Source organism: Phocoena phocoena, chromosome 8, assembly GCF_963924675.1.
Source record: "Phocoena phocoena chromosome 8, mPhoPho1.1, whole genome shotgun sequence".
Taxonomy (NCBI): domain Eukaryota; kingdom Metazoa; phylum Chordata; class Mammalia; order Artiodactyla; family Phocoenidae; genus Phocoena; species Phocoena phocoena.
Genome location: NC_089226.1, coordinates 5,336,096 through 5,362,232, shown reverse-complemented (window position 1 = coordinate 5,362,232; position 26,137 = coordinate 5,336,096). Strand labels below are relative to the sequence as shown.

At 43.5% G+C, this 26,137-nt stretch overlaps 1 protein-coding gene across 1 annotated transcript in view; it reads left to right on the top strand.

Annotated features, from left to right (window-relative positions):
- The window catches only part of BARX2 (BARX homeobox 2), a 69,418-nt gene that overhangs the window by 28,079 nt on the left and 15,202 nt on the right, over positions 1–26,137 (top strand). The gene's annotated exons all lie outside the window — the stretch shown is intronic.

Below are 26,137 nucleotides of genomic sequence, written 5' to 3'. Positions count from 1 at the left end.
CCTTGGCCCAAGAGAGAAAGCAAGCATTTGCCATCTGCCTGCTTCCCAAGTGCCCTTGTGAACTGCTGGATACCTTCAGCTTGTCGGCTGACCTTTCCGGGCTCCTCTCCCCCTTGGTTCATTAAACAACCGAGATGCTACCTGCTCAGTGAGAGTCACGTTGTCTTAATGAACCCGGTGGGAAATGCTTTTCTCTTTGGAGAGCCTAGCTGTTATTGCATGTTTCCTTCCCAGGAGCACGCAGAGCCTGTCCATTTGGTGTGAGCCGTGGAAGGAGGAGGCCACCAGGTGCCCTCCGGAGCTTTCAGTGGGGGAGCCATTCGGAGGGCACCAGGCTTGTTTTGATCTTCGCTCAGATGGGAGGCTTTAGTGGGATCCCCTCTTAGGCTGGGAAGGGGACTCTTTGATCTCCCTTTGCCTAATAGGCAGAACCCTCTTCTCTGTTTCCTCTAAGGACAAAAATAAACAGAGAAGCTGAGTTTGTGAACAGCTGTATAAACAATGCAGTTTGGAAGTATGCAAAAAATATGTGGGTTATATATACATTCGTACGTATATCCTCTTGATCTGGTCTTGCATCCTTGTGACCACTGCTTGATCTGAGAGAGATTTCCACCGGATACAGTAAAATCCAGTCCCTTAATGCTTCGACGGGTTTAAGGCCTCAGAGCATTTGGGCAGAAGCATTTTTCTCCCCTGGACATGCAGCAGTTCTGAGACATTCCAACTGCAGTGTTTACAAGTATAATAAGACAGCCCTCCTTAATATGCCAAAGGCAGTCTACTCACACTCTAGAGGGTAGGTAACTTGATGGTCCAGTAGAGGTGATAAGTTTCCACTTAGATGATAGAGTCTGCAAGTCTGAAGCCAAATTCATCGTCTTTTCTGTGCCCCTCCCTCCCAAGGAGGTCTTTCTTTTGACACCTGTCACTTATTTAATGGGATCACCATTTGCCTGCTGACAGGCACAAAGCTCTGGAGTGCTGTAGATTTGTCTCCTTTGTTCCCAACCTCGGAGCGGTCTCCGAAAATTTTCTCTTTAGTCTGTCTCTTCCTTGACACTGTGAGTTCAGGCCGTGGACCTGACCAGGACTAATGAAACAGTTTCCTAACTGATGATATAACTTAACATTTAAAGATGATACATAAAATTGTTTGGATAATAATATGATAGGATAGAAAGCTCACACATACCCTTTAGACGCTTGGGAGAATAGAGAAGAGACAATGACTTTCAAAAGATTGCAGAGGTTAAACGTTTAGAAACTGTTTCACAGGCCTTCCCCGGTGGCGCAGTGGTTGAGAGTCCGCCTGCCGATGCAGGGGACACGGGTTCGTGCCCCGGTCTCGGAGGATCCCACATGCCGCGGAGTGGCTGGGCCCGTGAGCCATGGCCGCTGAGCCTGTGCGTCCGGAGCCTGTGCTCCACAACAGGAGAGGCCACAACAGTGAGAGGCCCGCGTACCGCAAAAAAACACTGTTTCACAGTCTAACACTGATCTCTGGTTATTTTCTGTGGCTTTTCCTCCCTGACCTGTCCTGCAAGTTTTTGTCTTTATACCTGTGTCACAATGCTCCCTCTGCCTAGAATACTTGCATTCATTCCTTCCTTCTGCCCATCAAAATCCTCTCTGTTAATCAGAGTGGCTCACGGCCATGTCCTTCCAGAACATTCCAGGCAGAAGTCTTCACTCCCTTTACTGAATTTCTAGAACTTGTATATTCTTTTTTTTTTTTTTTTGCGGTACGCAGGCCTCTCACTGTTGTGGCCTCTCCCATTGCAGAACACAGGCTCCGGACACTCAGGCTCAGCGGCCATGGCTCATGGGCCTAGTCGTTCCACGGCATGTGGGATCTTCCCGGACCGGGGCACGAACCCGTGTCCCCTGTGTTGCAAGGCGGACTCTCAACCACTGTGCCCCCAGGGAAGCCCTAGAACTTGTATATTCTTTATTCCACGTTTAATTGAATACCTTGCTTTATAGGTTCCTGTGTATACTTCTTACCTGTCTCCCTACTAAGTTATGGATTCCTGGACAAGAGGGGTTTTTATTTTATTTATTGCGTTTTTTTAAATTGAAGTATAGTTGATTTGCAATATTGTGTTAGTTTCAGGTGTGTAGCAAAGTGATTCGGTTATATATGTATATTTTTCAAATTATTTTCCATTATAGGTTACTGTAAGTTATTAAATATAGTTCCCTGTGCTGTACAGTAAGTCCTTGTTGCTTATCTGTTTTATGTATAGTGGTGTGTATCTGTTAATCCCATACTCCTAATTTACCCCTCCTCTCCCTCCCTTTCCCCTTTGGTGACTATAAGTTTGTTTTCTATGTCTGTGAGTCCGTTTCTGTTCTGTATATAGGTTCATTGGTATTATTTTTTAGATTACACATATAAGTGATATCGTATAATATTTGTCTTTGCCTGACTTATTTCACTTACTATGACGATTTCTAGGTCCATGCTTGTTGCCATAAATGGCATTATTTCATTCTTTCTTTGGCTGAGTAATATCCCATTGTATCTATGTACCACATCTTCTTAAACTAGTCATCTGTTGATGGAAGTTTTTTTCCCTTAAACTTATTTGTTACCTACAGAGCATAGCATGGTGCCCTGCATAAGGTAACTCCTAAATAAATACTTTAAAAACAGAGGGACGGTACCAACCATGATGACCACACATTCATCTAATATCCCTTGTGTGTGGGGCAGGTAGGGATAAATTGGAAGATTGGGATTGACATATACACGGTACTATATATAAAACAAATAACTAATAAGGATCTACTGTATAGCACAGGGAACTCTACTCAATACTCTGTAATGGCCTATATGGGAAAAGAATCTAAAAAAGAGTGGATATATGTGTATGTATAACTGATTCACTTTGCTGTACACCTGAAACTAACACAACATTGTAAATCAACTGTACTCCAATAAAAATTAATTTAAAATACAATTAAAAAATAGTATTATTTTCGTGCCCATCATTTTGTGCCCTTGTGCCTGCCCATCATTTCTTTTTCCAACTTTATTGAGACGTGGCTTTTTCCCCTCCAAGAGCTCATAGCCTGATTCAATTAGCAAGTCTTGCTACAACATTGTTTCTAATTACCCTGTTCCCATCACCCTCTCCTGGAGAGTGAAGTCTCCTTTAAAGGAGACTTTAAAAACTGCTTTCAACAGTTGGGCCCAACACTCTGCAGTGTTCTGTGTTTAGCACTTCTATTAAGGAAGCCTTGGCTTGGGGTTGGCTCTCTTTGAAATGTGATCAACTCACATCCCCCCTTTCACCCATCCACACTCCACAAACAGCTGATAAATCAGATGTTTTCCATGTTACATGTACTTAATTCATTTATTCATTCAGTAAACTTTGAGTATCCACTAAATATTCAGTACTCTACCAGGTGCTGTCTCTAAGATACAGTCCTGAAATTGAGCTCAGTTTAGTAGGAAAGACATAGATAAACAGAAATTACCAATAGAATGCGGCAGTGCTGTGATAGACATGTTTGCAAGATGTTACACGAAGGAGGCGCATTTAACCAACTCTCTTGGAATGGAAGAGGGTTGGGGGGAGGGCAGAGAAGGATTCCTGGAGGATTTGGTACCTCTGTGAAAGCTTGGAGAAGGATTCCTGGAGGATTTGGTACCTCCGTGAAAGCTTGGAGCATTAAAAAAAGTTAACCGCGCGAAGAAGGAGAACCAGGAAGACAGAACAACCTTTGTAAGAGCTGGGGTGCGAGAAGGCCGGGGGTGTTCGGAGGACTGACCAGAACAGGTTCCATGATGAGTGAGGAAGCTGCAGAGGTGGGCAGGGCTTTGCACGCTGTGCTAGAGAGGTTGGATTTTGTCCTGAAAAGCCATTGAACTGTGTGTCTATATCTGTTGATTTTAGCCCATGCCAAGCTTTACAAATGCTGATGATGTCATGCAATTACTACTTTGTTGTGACATGAGAGAGTTTGATAAGAATACCTTTTCTGTTTCCAGACAAATTGTGGATTAAAATGTTGGAAAAGGAATAATAAAACAAGGACGGAGGCCCCTAACGTGAAGGTAGCCGTTGAACAGCGCCGAACACGGGCGGTCGGCGAGCAGCGTGCAGGCCTTGCAGAGCCTGCTGCACCCGCCCGACCTGGCTTTTCCCGTCTCCCCAGAGCCCCGCTCTGCTTCATGCAGATGCTCTTTGCTGTTCCTGGAATGTGCTAATAAGCCTTTCCCCCCCGCCCCCCGCTCTGGTCCTTCGCCTCTGTCATTCCACATCCTGAAACACTCGTTCTTTGTATGGCTGGTTCTTCTCACCCTTCAGGTTTCTTCTAAAAGGTCTCCTCTTCAGAGACTGTATCTCAGCCCTCTTACCCCCAAACCACACCTAGATATTCTCCACCACTCAACCTGAATACTTCTTTCATAGTACTTATTGTAAGTATGATTATATATTCGTTTATTGTATTATTTGTTTATCCATGTGCTGTCTCTCTAGACTGTAAGCTTTCTGAGAGGAGAGACCATGTCTCTTCTGTCTATCACAAGTGCTCAGGAAATATTTAGGTGCTGGTTTTTTTTTTTTTTTTCGGTATGCGGGCCTCTCACTGTTGCGGCCTCTCCCGTCGCGGACCACAGGCTCGGATGCCCAGGCTCAGCGGCCATGGCTCACGGGCCCAGCCGCTTCGCGGCATGTGGGATCCTCCCAGACCAGGGCACGAACCCGTGTTGCCTGCATCGGCAGGTAGACTCTCAACCACTGTGCCACCAGGGAAGCCCCTGTTTTTTTTTAAATTTATTTTTTGGCCATGTGGGATCTTAGTTCCCCGATCAGGGGTCGAACCCGTGCCCCCTGCAGTGGAAGCATGGAGTCTTAACCACTGGACCACCAGGTAACTCCCTATTTAGGTGCTATTAAATGTGGAGGTTTCTACATGAACACCCATTAAATATGATTGAACATGAGCCCTAAGATATGGACAATGACCTTTGTTAACTTCAGGCTAAGCAAGGAGGAGTCTAATTATTATCCAGAATCCAGAGTGATGGCCATATTATAGATAAGGCTGAATTATAGCAAGATTCTTTCCAAGTACATTCCTGGACAGGCTTGAAATAGGTCTGTGATTCAGAACATGTCACAGTCTCTCTGGTTGTGCTATGGTGACCCTCCCTGTAGAGCTGAGTCTATAAAGAAAGGCAGAGAGTAGATATAAATGAGAATAATATGGACATGATGGAGTTACGCTCAGTAAGTAGCCCTTTAAATGATTGGGGAGCTGTGCTTATATGGGGATTTTGTAATGGAATCTTGGGGTGATGGGCTGTGTGAAATCAGGGGAGGAGTGGAATTGTCATGAGGCTCCTGTAAGGCAAAGTTCAGAGAAAAGAGGTTTATTAGCTTAGAGACAGGAAGACTGGGAGGCTTCATTATAGTTTATAAGCATGTCAATCAGTAAATCAATAAGAATTTGTTGACTTACGGTTTGTACTTGGTGATAAGTTACTTCTCAACCCTGGCTGTAACAACAGCCTCCCCAGGCCTCAGTTCAGGTCAATTAAATCAGAACCTCTGGGAGTGGGGCCTGGGAATTAATATTTTTAAAAGCTCCCAAGATCATTTTAATTTGCAACTGGGATTGAGACTCACAGGCGTGGAGTCTCTTTGGAAGATAATCAGATATACAGTAGGACCCCTGTCCTTAACGTGCTTGACTGGATCTTGAAATTTAACAGGAAGAACTTAAGTAATAATACAAGGTATGCCACATAAGTAGTTTGCAACACATGTGGACGAGGTTGGAATAGCGACATATTTTTGCACTTGGGATAGTTGGGGACAATTAATTGAATGCCAAGTATGTACCCAGCCATGGGATAGGCTCTGAAGGAGATACAGATGAGAATAACACACAAGACACTTCTGTTTCAAATAGAGGAAAACAAAAATAACCAGAAGGCTATTTGCTGCTGCTAAATTATGGTTGAGAATTTAAGATATTGAAGAGGAATTCCCCGGCGGTCCAGTGGTTAGGATTCAGCGCTTTCACTGCTGTGGGCCCGGGTTCAATCCCTGATTGGGAAACTATGATCCTGCAAGGTGTGCGGCATGCCCCCCCGCCCCGCAAAAAAAAAAGGTATTGAAGATATATCATTAGATATCTTTGGAAAAAGTTTCTAGTTGCAGGTGGAATTTGAATTTTGCCTTAGAGAACTGCAAATAATTAATTTAATTTTACAATTTAAAGGGCAAACATTGAGGACATACTTCTTCCCAGGAACCATGTGAAGCACTTCACAGGGACTCTCACATTCAATCTCACAGTATAGTTCTGAGCTATGTGTTGTTATTATCTCTCTTGTGCAGGTGGCAAAACCAAGGCTTATCCAGGTTAAAGACATTTGTCAGGGGCCACACAAGGTACTGAGTGGTGGAGTTAAACTCAAAACCAGGGCTGTATGGCCCCTGGGCTGGGCTTATAACCACCATCTATAGGGCCAGTGTGAGCGGAGAAGGGAGGCCAGGCTAGGCAAAGTATATATCTTGCACATTGAGTAAGTAGCAGGTGAGGTCGAGTAGACCTTTGATTGGAAAGGTGAGTTGGGGCCCAGTTTAATTTATCAGGGGTTTTGATTGCCATTACATGGAATTTAACTTTATGTCTGGATACTGGGGAGTCCGTGAAGGTTTTTGAGGCAGGAAGTGCCATGATAAAAAGCATTTTTTAGGAAGACCTTAAAGCCTGAAGATATGGAGACCAGTTAAAAAGATCTCTCAGCAGATGAATGGATCAAAAAGATGCAGTATATATATACAATGGAATACTACTCAGCCGTGAAAAAGAATGAAATAATGCCATTTGTAGCAACATGGTTGTACCTAAAGATTATCATACTAAATGATGTAAGTCAGAAAGAGAAATTCAAATACCATATGCTATCACTTATATGTAGAATCTAAAATATGATACAAATGAACTTATTTACAAAACAGAAACAGACTCACAGACATAGAGAACAGGCTATGGTTGCCCAGGAGAAGAGGGCAGGGGAGAGTTGGATTGGGAATTTGGGATTAGCAGATGCAAACTGTTATATATAGAATGGATAAACAACAAGGTCCTACTGTATAGCATAGGGAACTATGTTCAATATCCTGGGATAAACCATAATGGAAAAGAGTATGAAAAAGAATATATATATAGATGTATATATATATGTAACTGAATCACTTTGCTATATAGCAGAAATTAATACAGCATTGTAAATCAACTATATTTTAATAAAATAAATTAAAAGAGAAAAAAAAAGATGTCTCAGTGCTCAAGGCATGAAGGCCTAAGGTCCTGAACAAGGTCAGTGACAGAGGGATGGGGAAGGATGGGAAAGGTGTAGGGCACTTTGGAGAAGAATGACCGTTCTTCATATCCAAAGATAGCAGGGCATGTGGGATTGGACAATAAATACCTCGGGGGTTATTTTGGTTTGATTTGAGTTTGAATTTCCTTATATTTCACTAAGGTAGGGAGGTTATGGAGTTGAGAATGTGTATCCTTCTTTTAAGAGAAAGGCAAATGATGGGCTTCCCTGGTGGCGCAGTGATTGAGAGTCCGCCTGCCGATGCAGGGGACACGGGTTCGTGCCCCGGTCCGGGAGGATCCCACATGCCGTGGAGCGGCTGGCCCCATGAGCCATGGCCGCTGAGCCTGCGCGTCCGGAGCCTGTGCCCCGCAACGGGAGAGGCCACAACAGTGAGAGGCCCGCGTATCGCAAAAAAAAAAAAAAAAAAAGGCAAATGACAATTTTTCTGAAATTGTTTGACTTTTATGTAAATTAGTTCTAGGCTTGTAAGGGTTGTATGACCTTTGATTCAGTTCAGTTCTGGATATTATTTAAGTTAGGCCCTGTGACTCAGCTACTTTATATGGCTTTATCTTAAAGCTTCTGAGATAAAGGAATAACGTAAGTTCCATATTTCATTCTGTTGTAGGACCGGTAATGTTTCTCAGGGAGCGAATAAGCCTTAGTTCTCATTTCCTCTGTTTTCTTTTCTTCAGTATTAATTACAGCTCTTTAGGTTGGGTACAGATCTTTCTTTAACAACCCAAGTCTTTACCGAATGAGCTCTTCTCCACGCCTTGGATGGGGAACGTCTCCAGTTCCTTTCTTAGACTTCCATAATGCTCTGTCGATACGGGTATCTTCAAGTCCTGTGTTTGCATTGCCTGGGGTGACAGCAGGGGAAAGCAGGGGACAGATAGAGCCTACTTGGAGCTCTCTGCAGTTGCTGTCCTGTGCTAGCTTGAGAAAGACCCTGTACCTGATTACAAGGATCCTGGGTGTGTGAAAAATACTACCTCAGCTCGGTGTGAGAGATTCAAGTGTATTATTACTAATGATTTTCCTAAGGGCTAAAGTGTTCGGGCCAAAAATAATTAGAGTGAGCAATAGAGCTGTCAACAAATCTCCCGAATAATGAGATCGCAGTTAACGAACGGGCTCACTGTTCTTTTTGGCTCTAAGGCATTAAGCCTCTCGTTTTAAGTCATGATGACTAGTACAATATTGCTCATTTATACCTTTATTTAATAGTTGTTTTGCTTTTCATTTCTTTTGCTTTTAATTTAATATCAAGTCTTTTGTTTTAATTAGAAAGTTAGATGATTCCATCCCCCACACCAACCCCATTGTAAACATTACAAGCAAGAATGATTTTGGTGCTTTGTTTCTCTGTTCCTTCCCTGTGACAGGCCCCATCGTTAGGGTCCTCATAGGCGTTTTGATGGTGTTGGAGATGATGATGAGTTATCAGCGTGCTAGCATCGCCCAGTAAGAACGACCCTTTGACATTTCTGTGACTTCATGTTGTCGGGCTGGCCGGCCAGTTGTTCTCCTCGGAGCCCTTTTCCCCTTTGAGATCCAGGAGCATCAGGAAACGCCTTTCACCTCACTTTTTTAGGCACACCTCCAGGATGTCATGGGAAGTGCCCCCACAGAACTATTCCAGGCAGCAAGCTTCCCTTTCTCCAGCTGTCCAGAGATTTCAGATGAGCAATGCTTGTTGCTCTGCTGAGCCCATTTCTCATAACTTGTATATTAAGTGCATCTGCCATCACCTTCGGCCTCTCTCCCTTCTCCTCAAGAAAGACCAGATGCTCGCAAACCGTTTCCCAGATCGCACAGCACTGAGTCCTGGAATCTTTTGTCTCCTTTTCGTAACTAAATTGTTCAAAGAGTTGTAAACCAGGGAGGACCATGTCCTTCATTGCACAAGATACGTTTGGACAAGGCATTTATCAAGACTTGTTTTAATAAACTCTTCTCCCCTCACCCCAACTTTTCTTTGTTCTCCTCCTCCTGCAGGAAAGAGGCCAACAGGCCATCTTAGGTCTTCTCTGAAGCCTTAGCTGACCCTAGATGGTTTTGAAGTAAAAGTGTGGCTGCAGACCCACTAATTTCCCTGAATCGTCCAAGGATGCTGTTTCTGGAGACTCTTTGCTCCGGGGTCCGACCTCCCCTGGGCTCTTCTCTCCCTTCTTAGGCTGAGTCCACACCCAGTTTCCAGTTTCAGAGAGGTGGATTTTTTGCACATCTCCCGTCTCTTGTTTCATCTTTGTCTGTGGGGAGGATTGGAGTAGTTGGGCTGGCTGACCTCCACGTGAATACTCCATTTGGTCTGCAGGCGGGTTCAGAGCCAAGGCTGGCACAGAGGGTAAGGCTGGAGGTACTTTTTAAATCCTCACGTGTGACTCTGAGCTGGGCCTCGTGTCTCTCAGTGCTTGGGAGTCATACCGTGTCTGGGTCCTACATTGTTTGCCAGCCTTGACAGGAGATAACGCTGGTGTAGGGACAGTTGGGTGTGGCTAGGGGCGGAGGTAGGAAAGCTGGTTAAGAAACAGCAGCAAACGTTAGTGTGTGGACAGTAGAAAGAACAGCGCTGGGGATGGAGAAGTTTGTCAGGACAGGCCCTTCCTTCACGAACGTTCTCAGAAATTCCTCAGGAGAAACGAGCTGCCTCAGTGTTTCTGAAGGATTCTCTTTGGATATAATGCCCAGAGATTTTTGAAACTAAGGATCCTCTAGATCCTTGCTAGTTAAGAATAAGAAGAAATGTAGCGTCCGTCAGCTGTACTTGGAGTTGGCGTGTTGGGGCTGATTGTTTCCCCTTTGAACTCTGACCGGCCAGGTGCCCTAATCAGTAAGTGAGCGCGTTAACAAGTGTCACCACTTGTTTGTATTTAATTGCTACCTTAGAAAAGTGACAGCTCGAACCTGACGCTAATAATTTCGCTATAGACCTCAAATAAAAGACCAACTGCGGTTCTTCCTCTCCTCTGTGAATGGATGCTTGCCACTGAGATATTGGTGGGGTGTAGATTGGCTGCTGTGTGAGGCTTTTTGGAGGCTTTTGCAGTGTCCTAGGAGTACACCCATCCAATGTCTTTATTTGTACTTTGAACAACATTGCCACACTCCTGCCTTCTGCCGGTCCTCTGCTGAGCAGTGAGGTAATGATGTGGACGCAGCGGACCAGAGACGGACCCCGCTGTGCTCTGACTCACTCTCAGCTCTGCTTCCTGGACGGGGAAGGTGCTTCCCCGGGGCAGTCCTTACCTCAGCTGTCAGATGCGTGATGAGAGAGGGGAGGCAGGATCTGGCCTCCAAAAAGGACCTAGGGGTGCTGGGTACAGGGCCTTCGGGGTTGGGCCCGAAGAGAGCTCATGCCTGCAGGACAAAATGTGTGTTAAGCTCTTCTCCTTGGGGCCTAGAAGTTGCTTTTGTCAAAAATCGTCTTTTCTGTGCTGAATCCGAACAGCAGAGGTGAATAGTTTCCGATTGTTGGAGGGATGTGGACCTACTGCAGAGTCTCACTGAGTCTGCGCTGGTAGGTAGTTATGCTTTGCTTGGGTTCTGTAGTGTTGACAGCAGGAAGGGAGATGTTCTGGGAAGGACTGTGCTTTCCCAGGGGTCCCGGCCGGATGATACTATCAGCCTACAGGTGTATTGCCCGTTTCAGTTTATAACAGTATGTATTTAAAGTGAAATATATCAATTATTACATTGACATTTGTATAATTTTCCATTTCCTGATTAAATTTCAAAATCTCGTTCTAATGTTCATCTTATTAAATAGGCAGAAAAGATCCTAATTTTAAAAAGTATACATCCTTATTTATTTACTTATCGTATCGAAGTATAGTGGATTTACAACGTTGTGTTAATTTCTGCTGTACAGCAAAGTGATTCAGTTATACATATATACATATTCTTTTTTCTCTTCTTTTCCATTACGGTTTATCTCAGGATGTTGAATTACATACGCTTATTTTAAAAATCTGTGTTTTTGTAAATTTACTTCAGTTTAAAAAATATCTGTGCTTTGAAGTAATCTTGGTAAAATTCTGCACTGCTATTTATTGACCTTATTTTTCTTTCTGTTAATAGAATGACAATTTTTGAACCAATAATCCTGAGCTCGGAATCTAGTGAGGAGAGGCAGTATTTATTCGTGTTTGTACAACTTGTCCACAGCATTTGTTAACTTGCTACCAGCTGGGGAAGTAAATTTGACTAATTGGGAGAAGCAGTATTGATATATATCTCAACAGTTGCAAGTTCTATAAAAACGCCTTTCTACTTCTCACATGGTCAGTGGGGAAATGGCTCATGGAAAATTAGAAGATACCTGGGCATCTGGCTACAAATTCGAGTTCTCTGCCCATGTGTGTGGCTTGGCTCAGTTCTTTGGTCTTGGTAATAGGCCCATTATTTCTGTGTTAGATGGATTTCAGAATGTCATACTCATACTTTGTTTCAACCCAAGCTGTTCCCCAGGAAACACAACTGTTGGTCCTCTTTTTCTTGCTGGACTAAAACCATGGTGCCATCTTTCTTCCAGGCAAAGCAGAGCCTCTCCAAATAGGACCTCCTACATCTTTCAGGAATCTGTGAGCTTCACTGGTTTTTCTGTACGTGGGAGTGTACACAGCTTTTTTTGGCGTCTGTATTTCTGTAGATTTAAATTTTCTACGTTGAAACATGTTGCTTTCTATTGGGAAAAAATTACTGTGATTTAAGAAGAAACAAAAATACTGTATCCTTTGCCTGTCTTTTCGGGGAAGGGGGAATAGGGTGCTGAGTCATGAAAATTATGAGGTCTTACTATTTTTATGCCATGTGAGCCAATGCCAGGACCTAAGTCACAAGCACACCCGGGAAGAGGCGGTGGGTTTGAATGGTGCGTGAATGTACATCAACTGTCTGGAACACTAGAATGTCAAAGGAAAGTCCCTGGGAAGGTGTGTTTTAGGATTTTGAAAGGTAGCATGATATAATTATGAGCATGGCCATGAATCAAACAGGTTTCTATTCATATTCCAGATATGTGCCCTCGTCATTGGATAATTTTTGTGAGGAGTAAAAGAGATATGATGTGTGCAAAGTCTAGCCCATGGTGGTGCGCAATAAGCTTTCCTTCCTTTGTCCCTTCCGTCAGTCCATCGCCTTGAGATTATAGGTGGAATTTAAGGGACATGAGACTGCCGTAGCAGCTTGTTGAGCCTCTCTTCTTTTGGAGAGATTGACCCTTTCTCAGACCCTTACCATAGGGTGAGTTATTATTTTTTTATGAGCAAATCAATGCCAATGTTGTGGGCCACTGAGCTGTAATATAGTCAGAGGTCTACCCTTACTTCCTCCTTCCCACTTAAACATCTACTAGTCCAATGTAGGAAAAATTTCCAAGCAGAAGTCTTTCAGACTGGCTGTTAAAATATCAGATTATTAGCTGTTAATCTCTAACATGCTCAAGCTTCCTAAAAAATGGACCACATGATTAAAGCCATCATGGAAAACAAGTATGGAAGTTCCTAAAAAAATTAAAAAATAGAATTATCATGATCTGACAGTCCCTCTTCTGGGTATATATCCAAAGGAAATAAAATCTCTCTCTTGAAGAGAAAAATGCACCCTTATGTTCAAGGCAACATTATTCATGACAGCCAAGACATGGAAACAACCTAAGTGTTTGTTGACAGATAAATAGAAAAAGAAATGTGAAATAAATAAATAACTATTCTGTATGCAGTGGAATATTATTTAGCCTTGAAAAAGAAGGAAATCCTATAAACAGGACAAAAAGACAACCCTCAGAATGGGAGAAAATATTTGCAGATGAATCAAGGGACAAAGGATTAATCTCCAAAGTATACAAACAGCTCATGCAGCTCAATATCAAAAAAACAAGCAACCCAATCAAAAAATGGGCAGAAGACCTAAAGAGACATTTCTCCAAAGAAGACACACAGATGGCCAAGAGGCACATGAAAAGATGCTCAACATCACTAATTATTAGAGAAATGGAAATCAAAACTACAATGAGGTATTACCTCACACTGGTCAGAATGGCCATCATCAAAAAATATACAAACAATAAATGCTGGAGAGGGTGTGGAGAAAAGGGAAGCCTCTTGCACTGTTGGTGGGAATGTAAATTGATACAGCCACTATGGAGGTTCCTTAAGAAACTAACAGTTTCTTAACAGTATGGAGGTTCCTTAAGAAACTAACAATAGAACTGCCATATGACCCAGCAATCCCACTACTGGGCATATACCCTGAGAAAACCATAATTCAAAAAGAGTCATGTACCCCAATGTTCATTGCAGCACTATTTATAATAGCCAGGACATGGAAGCAACCTAAGTGTCCATCGACAGACGAATGGATAAAGAAGATGTGGCACATATATACAATGGAATATTACTCAGCCATGTAAAGGAATGAAATGGGGTCACTCGTAGAGACATGGATGGACCTAGAGACTGTCACACAGAGTGAAGTAAGTCAGAAAGAGAAAAACAAATATATTAACGCCTATATGTGGAATCTAGAAAAATGGTACAGTTGAACCTGTCTGCAAGGCAGAAATAGAGACACAGACGTAGAGAACAAATGTATGGACACCAAGGCGGGGAAAGGGGGAGTGGAATGAATTGGGAGATTGGGACTGACATATATACACTAATATGTATGAAATAGACAACTAATGAGAACCTGCTGTATAGCACAGGGAACTCCACTATGCTGTACAGTAGAAACTAACACAACATTGTAAAACAACTATAGCCCAATAAAAAAGAAAAGAAAAACGAAAAGAAAAGGAAGGAAATCCTGCCATTGTGACAGCATGGATGAACCTGGAGGACATCATGCAAAGTGAAATAAGTTAGGCCAAGACAAAGGCTGCATGACCTCCTGTTACAGGTGCAGTCTAAAATCGTAGGACTCATGGAAACAGAAGAGTGGATGTGGGGAGCTGATAGTGGGGGTGGATGGGGAGATGTTGGTCCAAGGGTACAAACTTTCAGTTATAAGATGAATATGTTCTGGAGACCTAATGTGCAGTATGCTGACTCCAGTCAACAGTACTGTATTGTATTCTTGAAATTTGCTACGAGAGTAGATTTTAAGGGCTCTTAGCACACACCCAGAAAGTAACTATGTGAGGTGATGGATGTGTTAATTAGCTGGATTGCAGGCATCATTGCATAGTGTGTGTATATATATGCATCAAATCGCACGCTGTATACCTTCATTAGATACAGTTTTTATTTATCAATCAGGCCTCAGTAAAGCTGGAAAGAAAAGGAGAGAAATTGCAAAAGCCCAGAAACTTCCAAGGTTAATATTTACCATGTCTTCTCAGATTCTTTAAATCATAGTGCTTTTCACGCTGGGTTGCAGACTGAAAGTTAACCATTAAAAGAAATAGACCACATGAATGAGGAAAAATAAGTATCTGAGGCCAAACAGTACTCAGCATTTTGGTGGCTCTTGCCTAGAAAGGCAGTACAGTGACGTGAACAGCCCATTTGTCCTTTCCTCTGGAGGTGGTGGTGGTTTTTTTTTTTTTAACATCTTTATTGGAGTATAATTGCTTTACAGTGGTGTGTTAGTTTCTGCTGCGTAACGAAATGAATTGCTCTGCTCCTAGTTCAGATGTGGACCTTCTGTGTGACTTTAACACCTTATCCCAGCAAAGGCTGGGTTAGAAAAAAATAATCTCTCTGTTTTGTTATTCAGTGTGTCATTCGCTGTAAATCACATAGCCTCAAAGTCTTAATTGTGCATAGTGAGACTTATGCAAAGATAGTCTTTTGCCTTTGTAATTAGATCTGGATCACCTAAGAGGATATCAGATGAGTAATTAGTTCATCACTCTACTCCCTTGTGAACTGACAGGATTTAGTAGTACTGAGGAGGTTTACGTGCAGGAAGGCATTAATACTCTTTCTCTTAGCTCACTCGTTAAATTCAGCTAATATTTGTTTAGTTGATACCACTTGCAAAGTATGGGAAGTACGTGGTGGGAAACTGAAGTATAAGACAAAGACTTTACAATCGAGTTGAGAAATGTACGAGAGACTCAACTGTGTCTGAGCGTGACATTGCTGATAAAGTCATTGCATCTTGGTACCAAAAGGGACCTTAAAACCCAGCCAACTCCCCCCATCTACTGATGAGGAAAATTCAGAGAAAGAGAGACCTCATTGTGGACTGAAGCTAAAGCAAGCTGAATGGTGTTGTTGAGGGCGGAGTTGGATCTTAACTAGACAGGACGTGGCTCAGTGCAGGGGCCATCTTGCTGCAGGGAGCAACTGTCTTTGGTCTTGGTTGGCCAGTTGGGTACCACGGTCCACATGCTTCACATTCACTGTGTTGTAGAGTCTTGTCACTGTTATTCCTACTACTACTCCTTATTACTGTTTTCCCTTATTACCTACAAGAGCAAGACTCAAACAAATAAATATTGATGTCTGTTGTATAATTTTCCCGCTACTGTTTGGAGGTACGCTCATTGCCATTCAATCTTAACACCTTGAGTAAAAGAGAAAGGAGAGGAATTCTTTCCAACAAGAGCCTTCCCCCAATACGGTGCTCTATCCTCCTGTCTTCAATAAGTAGATTCCTCCAGAGTTTGAGTCCATTTTGCAACATAGTTCTGTGTCCCTGGGCTGAGTTATCTGCATAAGTTTTAAGGGCACACTTTTATCGGAAAATAATGGGAGGACTTCCCTGGTGGCGCAGTGGTTCAGAATCCGCCTGCCAATGCAGGGGACACGGGTTTGAGCCCTGGTTCGGGAGGATCCCACACGCTGCGGAGCAACTAAGACCGTGTGCCACAGCTACTGAGCCTGTGCTCTAGAGCCCACGAACCACAACTGCTGAGCCCGTGTGCCACAGCTACTGAAGCCCGCACGCCTAGAGCCCGTGCTCCGCTACGAGAGAAGCCACCGCAATGAGAAGCCTATGCACTGCAACAAGGAGTAGCCCCCGCTCGCTGCGACTAGAGAAAGCCCGCACCCAGCAACGAAGATCCAGTGCAACCAAGATAGGTAGGTAGAGAGATAAATAAATAAATACATAAAAAACAAATTTCTTTTCACAGTTAGTATTTGGCAAATTTGTAGACTTTTACCTGTTTCTTTTTATTCTCTGATTAGAATCTCAGCTAACGTCATCCTTCAGTTTAAATGACACTCTTTCAGGTGGATCCTCACCACCTATACTTGGTTAAATCCTCTTGCTGAAGTACTTCTTCCTTAACTGTCCGCTGTCCATCAGCTGGGCTGGGCAAGGACCCGGTCTGTCTTGTGTACTCTTTTATCCCCAGTTCCTGGCATAGTATCTACACTAGGTGTTCCATAATTTGTTAAACTTAATTGAATTTTACTCTCTTTTATCCCACTTTGTTTCTAATTCTTTGCAACCAAAGGCAAGCTACAGAGAATATATTTAAGCCAGGATTAGGATGCATAGGGAGACAAGGGAAATTAACTTGAATTTAGAAAATTACATTTTGGCATGAGATGTCCTGAGTTTGGTGGATGCTTCTCCTTCTGGGTAATCAAGAGCTTGCCTGGGACCCACAGGGCCACTTGCAGAAAGTAATGTCCTGTGGCTTTTCCTCGAAACCGCCCAGGGCCCTGGCACAACGCACATTTTCCCAGCCTGCTTTGTGGAGATTCCGATACCATGAAGATAGGTCTGGAAGTATCAGAGAAGGGGGGACATTTTCAAAACTTACGTCAAGAGATTTCCTAGTGAGTAACCTTGTTGAAAGTGTATCCTTCTTGAAATTCTCTGGCCATTTTCATTGACCCTGTGTGCTTACTTCTGCTACTTGCTTCTTAGGCTACAATGTCTACCTGGTTTGTTGGTCTTATTTCCTTTTCCAGCTCCATTGATGAAGATGTACCCCAAGACCCAGTCTTTCATCCTCTGTTGGTCTTAAGTTTTTCTTCTTGGGAGACAAATTCTGCTTTCAACCCTTCAACTCTTGTTCTGTGTAAAATCCACAGACCCATCTCAGAGTCCTTCGGGGAACCCTAGTTTGTGACCGTCCAGGCCTGCCAGGAATCATCACTTCAGTGTCTGATTTTACTGCAAACGAAGTAAGCCTCTGTGAGCCTTATCTTTTCTACCCAAACGTTGTCACTGGGCAGACGAAGAGGTGATCCGATCCCAGCACTTAACCGCTGAAGTCTTTTTTTTTTTTTTTTAAACATCTTTATTGGAGTATAATTGCTTTACAATGGTATGTTAGTTTCTGCTTTATAACAAAGTGAATCATACGTATACATATATGTCCATATCTCCTCCCTCCTGCGTCTCCCTCCCACCCTCCCTATCCCACCCCTCTAGGTGGTCACAAAGCACCGAGCTGATCTCCCTGTGCTATGCGGCTGCTTCCCACCAGCTATCTGTTTTACATTTGGTAGTGTATATATGTCCATGCCCCTCTCTCACTTCGTCCCAGCTTACACTGCTGGAGTCTTGAGTCCTCTGGCACCTTCTGTGTGTCTGCCCGCCTCTCCCACCGCACTCTAGTGTTTCTCCAGGTCCTGTGGGTTCTTCCTTTCCCCGAAGAACCCCGGCTCCTCTTTTCACAACCAGGCAGTGTACGCTCTGGAGTGCAGCAGTCCATCCTGAATTCCTGTAGGTCTTCTGCCACTCAGCATTTGCCACACAAAAACTTCTTTGCTTTCTTATTTACCTTTTATTGTAATGTCTCTTGTCTCCAGTGCGATAACTAGCTTCTGAGGACAGAGATGAGGAATCGCTTCTCTTCCCGTCTCTAGCAGTTAGCACAGAGCTGAGTAGCTACTTGGTAGAGTTCACAGATGATGGTGACAGGGAACTAGAAGATTTCTCCTGGTCAGCTTTGTGTAGCCTCTGTCCCTGTGACGATAGGACCTTAAATAGAAATTAAGAAGGTTAAGGGACGAGACAAAGGGATGGTTTACGTTAGCACAGGAAGCAGGAGTATGGTTTCTTAGTGAATAGAGACATCTCTAAAATTTGGAAAGTTAGTGCTTTTTGATTGCTGGAAAAAATTACTGCCATTTTGGGTATAGTTCTTCATTGTTTAAAAAAGTTTTTATACTCATTATCCAATGTGATCCTTCAACAAGCTTGGGAGAAGTAGTATTAGTGTCATTTTTTTAGAAGAGAAAGCCGAAGTTTGGAAGTATGGTTTAACTAAGGCCACGGAGCCCAAAGTTGTCAAAGGTGTCAGAACCACATCTCCAGCCCCAGTCTTCTGATTCCAGGTAAAATCAGTTCAAGTCAGGCATGGAGTTTACACTAGGAAGATGCACCTTTTAACTCTGTCCTAAAGAAGTTTGCAGTCTACTGAGAAATAAATGGGTAAACACATTAACCCTTGCTCCAAGGTTTGAATTAAGTAAGGGTGAATAAGGGCACAAACACAAAGCTGGGGGTGCATGAAGGTGGGAGTGATTAATTCGGTCTCTGTACTAAACAACAGCTGTTGTGGAAGCCTTCTGTCCGTGAGTGGTTATAAGGTATGGCTGAAAGCAGGTGTGGGTGTGTGGAGACAACAGAATGGCCAGGAGGAGAAAGACAGTGCCGTTTCCAGTGTGTTCTTTGGCGGAGGGAGATGTGGAGTGGTGATGGCTAGAGGGTGGATGATGACCACGTTTGGGCGGTAGGGCATTTTAGGCAGCGTGGGAAGGACCATAAACCTATCTGGCAGGCTAGCTTAATTGATTTCACGGAGATCCAGTGCAGCCCAGCGTTTTTGTGGGTGTCTATAATTTTGATGACATTGCAGGTTGAACGTGGTAAGACCGAGCTTGTCTCTTTGCAAAATCAAGACTCTGAAAAGATGGCGTGATGCAGTCAAGCCTGCTATCATTGCTCTGGTCTCCTCTTTATTTCCCAAATCTTCATTTTTCCAAATCCCCAGAAATGTTTTCATCCCTTTATTCATCAACCTTTGTGAACCTTCCTCAGTTTTTAATTTAACTAGATGCTTACTCCAGAGTCTACGTTATGGCAGTCGCGTGTGGATTTTGGAATAAGTTTATTTCACATGTTTCTAATTCATTTACACTTAACTCATCAACATGCCCACCCGCTCTTTTTTAATGAGGTAATTAATGGCTAAGATGTTTTGCCAGCCTTTGAGTTGGCCTCTTGAAACCTTTTTTCTTTTCTTTAGTCATACAAAGCCATAACCTGTAAAGGGGGCACGTATTCCATTAACTCTTCTGGGCTAGAAACAGTGCATCACAAAGTTAAAAGGCCACTCAGCCTCGTTATATTTCCTCCCTTCCTTGACATTCTTACAGATTATGCATAGAGACAAACAAGCCCTGAACTTTCATGTCTGGTTGCTACTTACGCTTAGCTCAGCCTTTCCTTAATCCACCTTCAGCACACAACCAGGCAAGTCCATTTTAACCACCCCATCTCTGTTTTGTCTGCAGTGTTTAGAAATTGACTTTGGGTACAGTCCTGTGTCCCACTAACTTCATCCTTCTTTGCCTACGACTAATCTTGGGAAGGGCCGTGAATTGTTTATACGGGTCTGCAAAACCACAGTAGTTATTTCTGGAGTCTTGATGATTTTAGGGGGATGTCTGGCCTGGTTAGCCCTCCCACTGATATCCTTTAGCTCTCTTGCTGCCGTCAGGGCATTTGAAGACCCTCATTTGGCAAAGAGGAGCTAGCAGGTTCTAGTGGTTTCATCTTACTTTGCAGACGAATGCACGGAGGATAAGAGGATGCACGTACATGGGTCACAAGTAGGTCGCCTTCTTGATAAGAAAATCCGTCTGTTTTCTTTTGGCTCATTCACAGAGCACCAGTCCACTAAAGTGAAAAGAGGAAAGGAAAGGGAACTAACAGTAATGAAATGCCCACCAGGCGCTTCACATATCTTAATGCATTTAATCTTCCCAGTAAGATACAAGGGGGAACTGTTATTAGCCCTACTCTACAGAAGAGGAAGTTGAAACTGAGAAAGTTTTGATAACCTGCTCAAGTTCACTCCACAAGTCAGTGAGGTCCTGTTCTTTCCACTGCCCCACATTACCAGCCAGTCTGCAGGGATGTGAGCCGATGGGAATAATTCGGTGTGGGTGGTTTTATGATTTTTCCCAGGAAACTCAGCCAGAGCTACCCAGTTGTTCCACTGAGTCTTTCTTTCAAGTTAACCGTCAGGAATACCATCTCTACCTGTGGCTTTGTGTGTGTTGCTTGTCCCTTGGAAGCTTTCTGCGGGTATACAGGTCACACATTCCCGGGACATAAATCAGTAAAGCAGGCAGCTTAGAGATCCTTATCCACTCAGACATTTGGACCTCGCTTGTGTCAACCGGAATAGTGGGCGTGGAGAGCCATTCTGGGGACTGGCCTGTTGGAGCAATGGAAGAGGAGCCCCCAGGAGGTGTGTGGAAGCCAACACTGTGCTTTGGGGACTCTGCTCTGGGGTTCACGTCCAGCTGTAACTGGGGGGACTGGCCTCCGCGGGGAAGGAGGACTTATGTTGGGGAGGTGTGCCTGGAATCTGCCACCCTGGACTGTGCCCATGCTTGGCCCAAGTGCGTTCGTATGCGTGATCTACACTCAGTTTGCAGAATCCACGTGACGGAAAATTCTGTTTAGCCTCCCAAATGGTCCGCATCTCCCCAGGCTCCCTGGGATGTCCCTGGGCATCAGCCTACCACGAATGTGCTCAGGTTTTCTAATCCAAAAACAGATTCTCAAGACGGCCAAACATTTGGCGGGCAGCTCTTCTAGGTATACGATACACGCAGTTATGTGATATCCATCCCACAGCCAAACATTGGTTCGGGGGATGGGTTGAAGGAAAGCAGCTATTAGAAAATGCATTCACTGTGGTCATGTTTACACTCCTTTTGTCAACTAAAAATGTTTAAACAAAGTCTTTGGTTTATGACAGTCATGACTCCCTCTCAGTAGCAGATAATGTGCTTGAATTTCACAAGTGTATGTAAATGATGCAGGGTGGCGGGACAGCTGTCTGTAGTCAACATTTTCACATAGTGATAATTCTCAGGAAAAGAGAAAGACATGCTTAATACATAGTGTTATACATTATTTGCCTTCTTGGTGACCCAAGTCCCCCACCCCACAATGTATGAGCTAATTTATAATTCCCCCCCCATTTTTAACATCTAAATTTGATTTTTAGCCAGAATATAAATAGATGGCTGGATTATCTCACAGTGCTTTTGTGAGAATATCAGATGCGGGTGTGTAAGTGCTCTGTGAAATGAGAGCTCTGGGCCGATCCTATTTTGTTGGAAATCGGGTCGTATTTTAAAACAAGAAAGACATAGAGCAGCTGGCGAGGATATGTTTGGTCTCGCTTTTCTGGCCCCGTTGGTTTGCCTCTCAGGAGACGCAGTGCTTTGCCGCACACGCATTACCCGCCCTGTGTCCTGGTCCAGCCACGCTTGTTCCTTCCTGAGGGACACACGTCAAATACTAAGACCTCAACACTGCTTCGCGGCAAGTGTATTTATTTACTACAGTGATGGTCCTCCTGAATCCTCCAGATATTTATCAGCATCACAGTGGCCTTGTGGGTGCATCTCCAACATCAGAAGGTGCTCTCTGCCCCTGGGGAGAGGTGCAATTTTGTCACTGAACCTGCATCAGAACATTGGGTCGGGATTCCTGAAACTACAGACTTTGGCGATTAGAATGTTGCCTTAAATCACTACCATTCTTCTGAAGTTTTTTGTTTTGTTTTTGTTTTTTAATGAAGGTTTTCATTGGGTTTAAGCTTTATGGAACCAAATGGCATAAATCTCCAAAAGCTATTTTTAATTACCAGCAATTTCTTTTAACCTACCGGAGAACAGGATCATCAAAAGAATCATCTTTCCTGATAGTAATCTATAAGGTCAACGGAAGTCTCATAAATTTTCAGTGGGATTTGCTTTTTAAGAGACTAACAAGTTGATTCTAAAATTCAACTGGAAAAATTAATTAATGACAATAGCCAAGAAAACTCTGTAGAAAAGATAAAAAGGGGAAATTTGTTCTGCCAGATAATAAAACTCCCTAAACCCTACAATAATAAAAGTGGAATGGTCCTATCATAGGACATACATTAGTTCAGTAGAATAGAGTCCAGAAACAGACACATGCGTTCATGACGTAACCCAGCTATTTCTAGGGCCCCATATGGCCCAGTATCTATAGAATTATACTCAAAGACAACAGAAATCTGATTACAGAAGCCTTGAACGGGAAGATCTTTAGTTTTACTTAAAGGAATATATTCAAGGATTTTACGCTGTACACCCCTAAAATGTTCTTCAGAAATCCTCTCAAAGTAGCCTTCACTCTGCGCAGAGTTGCAGACTCATGACGGCCTCAAAAAAATCTGCCTCCCTCTCCGATCCACCTGATTTCCTAACTCTTCCCTCCCCGACCCCTCCTCATTCCGCACACCCACTGCCCTCACGTAGAGGCACCTCACCTATTTATAACCATCCCGACAGAGGGCAGCCCTTGGGAAGGGTGGTTCTTGTCCCAGTTTGGCTGCTTGTCTAGAAAGCAGGAGATTCTCAGACTTCTGGTGACTAAAATCCCCCAGTAGACTCTCAGCATTCTGATAAACAAAAATTCCCAACTTCATTTCATTGGGAACTTAATGTACCTTAAGGCTGGCATTTTAAGTCATGGGCTAGTCAATAAAGGATTTGGGGGTTGTTGGCTATCCATTTAGAAAAAATAAAGTGACATATTTATATTTTACAAAATAAACACTTTGTAACTATGTGTTTCAGTAGATTAGAATACATTATTACTAGATTTGGAACATATATATATGTCTGTATATACACAGGAACAATTATGGAAGTTTACCTCTAAGATTTGGGGTTGAAAACTGGGAGGGGAGACTTCTATTTTATATATTTCTGAATTGTTTTAAAATTCTTTTATAAGAAATTGTGCTACTTTGGTAATGAAAACAAAATAGCAGTATAAGAAGCTTTTAGATACTTTTTTTAATATATTATAACTATTCTTTTTTTTTTTTTTTGCGGTACGTGGGCCTCTCACTGTTGTGGCCTCTCCCGTTGCGGAGCACAGACTCAGCGGCCATGGCTCACGGGCCCAGCCGCTCCGTGGTATGTGGGATCTTCCCAGACCGGGGCACGAACCCGCATTGCCTGCATCGGCAGGCGGACTCTCAACCACTGCGCCACCAGGGAAGCCCCATAGCTTTATTCTTTTTAAAATTAATTAATTAATTTATTTATTATTTTTGGCTGCGTTGGGTCTTCGTTGCTGTGCGCGGGCTTTCTCTAGTTGTGGTGAGCAGGGGCTACTCTTTGTTGCGGTGCACAGGTTTCTCATTGCAGTGGCTTCTCTTGTTGCGGAGCACGGGCTCTAGGTGCGTGGGCTTCAGTAGTTGTGCACGCAGGCTCAGTAGTTGTGGTTTGCACTCTCTAGAGCGCAGGCTCAGTAGTTGTGGCGCATGGGCTTAGCTGCTCCGCGGCATGTGGGATCTTCCTGGACCAGGGCTTGAACCTGTGTCCCCTGCATTGGCAGGCGGATTCCCAACCACTGAGCCACCAGGGAAGACCTAGATACTTTTTTGGAGAAGTAGCATTTCATAATGTATACAGATTCAAAACTACTGTCCCAGGTATCCTGATTTTCTCATTATAAAATATCTTTTTTTTTTTTTTTCAAAGAATCCACGACAAAAACCCTCAAGTGTTAGCCTTGGCTGGAGAGTCAGTGGAAGTCGTGATTTATTGTCTAACAGCTTTGTGGTTTCTACTGGGCCTTACTAGACATGTAGTCAAAGAACAAGAGAAGTTATCTCTTTTAATAACTATGACTGGGGTCCAAAACAGAAGCACGGAAACGAGTAAGAAGAGAAATGCCAACCCAGAGGAGAGAGAGCTTGCACGTAGCACCTGGGTGCTTCTGTGACCTTGGTTGGTTTTAACCCAGGATGAGTGTGAGTGATGTTTGGCTCCGACGCTCACCTTGCCCTTGTAGTGAGCTGTCAGGTCTGGGCTGAGTCCCAAAGGGCAGCCACAGAATCTTCTCTGTTTTCATTGGATATCAAGATGGGCTTGGGATGATATGCTTTTGTGACATCGGTATATTAGAGTTTGAAAAATTCTTCGAAGTTACCTACTTTTACTCACTTGTACAGATGACAAAACTGACTCCCAGAGGGATAAAATGATTTCCATAGGTAACGATGGTGACATTTTAAACCCAATACTATGGAACAATGAAAAGGAAGAGCCTTTTCACTTGAACTTTAAAGTATCGGCAAACAAAGGATGTTGCAGCCATCAACCATCAGCCACTATCTCCACCCCGATGGTGAGCCTTGAGGGAACTCAGGGTGGAGACAAACGGGCTGCCCGGCTGCCCACTGCCAAGCCCTCGGCCACTGCAGCCGCCCCCAACGGTGCCCCCTGAGGGGACTCAGGGTGGGAAGGAACAGGACACTGGCCCCAGAGAGCTGAGGTGCACCTCAAAGGAATGATTTCAGTGAGCCCAGACTTTCTTCCCATCCACAGAAAAGCGCTAAGTTCATTGATTGAGATGTCTGGTTTTCTTTTTCTTTTTTCATTTTTATTGGAGTATAGCTGCTTTACAATGTTGTGTTAATTTCTGCTGTACAGCAAAGTGAATCAGCTATACGTATACATATATCCCCTCTTTTTTGGATTTCCTTCCCATTTAGGTCACCACTGGGCATTGAGTAGAGTTCCCTGTGCTGTACAGTAGGTTCTCATCAGTTATCTGTTTTATACAAAGTGGTGTATATATGTCAATCCCAATCTCTCAATTCATCCCACCGCCCCCCTCCCCCCCTCGGTATCCATACGTTTGTTCTCTGCATCTGTGTCTCTATTTCTGCTTTGTAAATAAGTTCATCTCTACCATTTTTCTAGATTCCACATATAAGTGATATTATACAATATTTGTTTTTCTCTTTCTGACTTACTTCACGCTGTATGCCAGTCTCTAGGTATCTCCATGGTTCTGTTTAATTAACAGAATTAATCTTTTGATGTTCTGACCACCTGGTCTTTGTTGCAAAAGCTCCTGTATATCCTAGTGCCCCCTTACCTCTTCAGAGCGGTCCCCCAGAGCTATCTGAGAGGCTGCCTCCCTGGCTTGAAGTCCTCAGAAAGTCCAAAACTATAAAACATAATTCTCAACTTTTAGGTTGTGCAATTTTTTTCAGTCGACAGAAGACAGATTCTTGGACAGAAAAGTCCTCTTGCCTTGAAATTCCTAAAGCAGAAGAGGCACAAAACTAGGGTGGAGGCCACCACACCCCCTACCCCTGCACACCCGTGACAGACATTGCTAATCAACCTCAGCTCGAATTCTTCAGCCAGGCTCCGACCCAGCCTGAGAATCCTCCTTAACACAGTGCCAGAGGCAACCAGTGTAATGGATCTGAATTTTCACGTGAATTAAAATCTTTTTGGCCCCCTCTTCTAAATGATGCATCCGTGTGATTCATGATGTGGTAACAGCCCTGGACTTCAAGCCAGAACCTGGTTTGACTCCTGAGTCTGCTTGTTCCTAGCTCTGGGACACCATCAAGTCCCTCAGGCTTTCTGGGGCTGTTTTCTTGTCTTTGAAATGAGGGAGTTGAATTAAATAACCCTTAAGCATCCTTCCAGCTCTGAAAAATGTTACGATTCAAGGTATGTAGACTTCTCAGGGAGAATTTATAGTTACAACCACGTATTTTTATAAAGACCGGAGGTGCTTCTCAGGTGTACTGTATGTTACAGATCC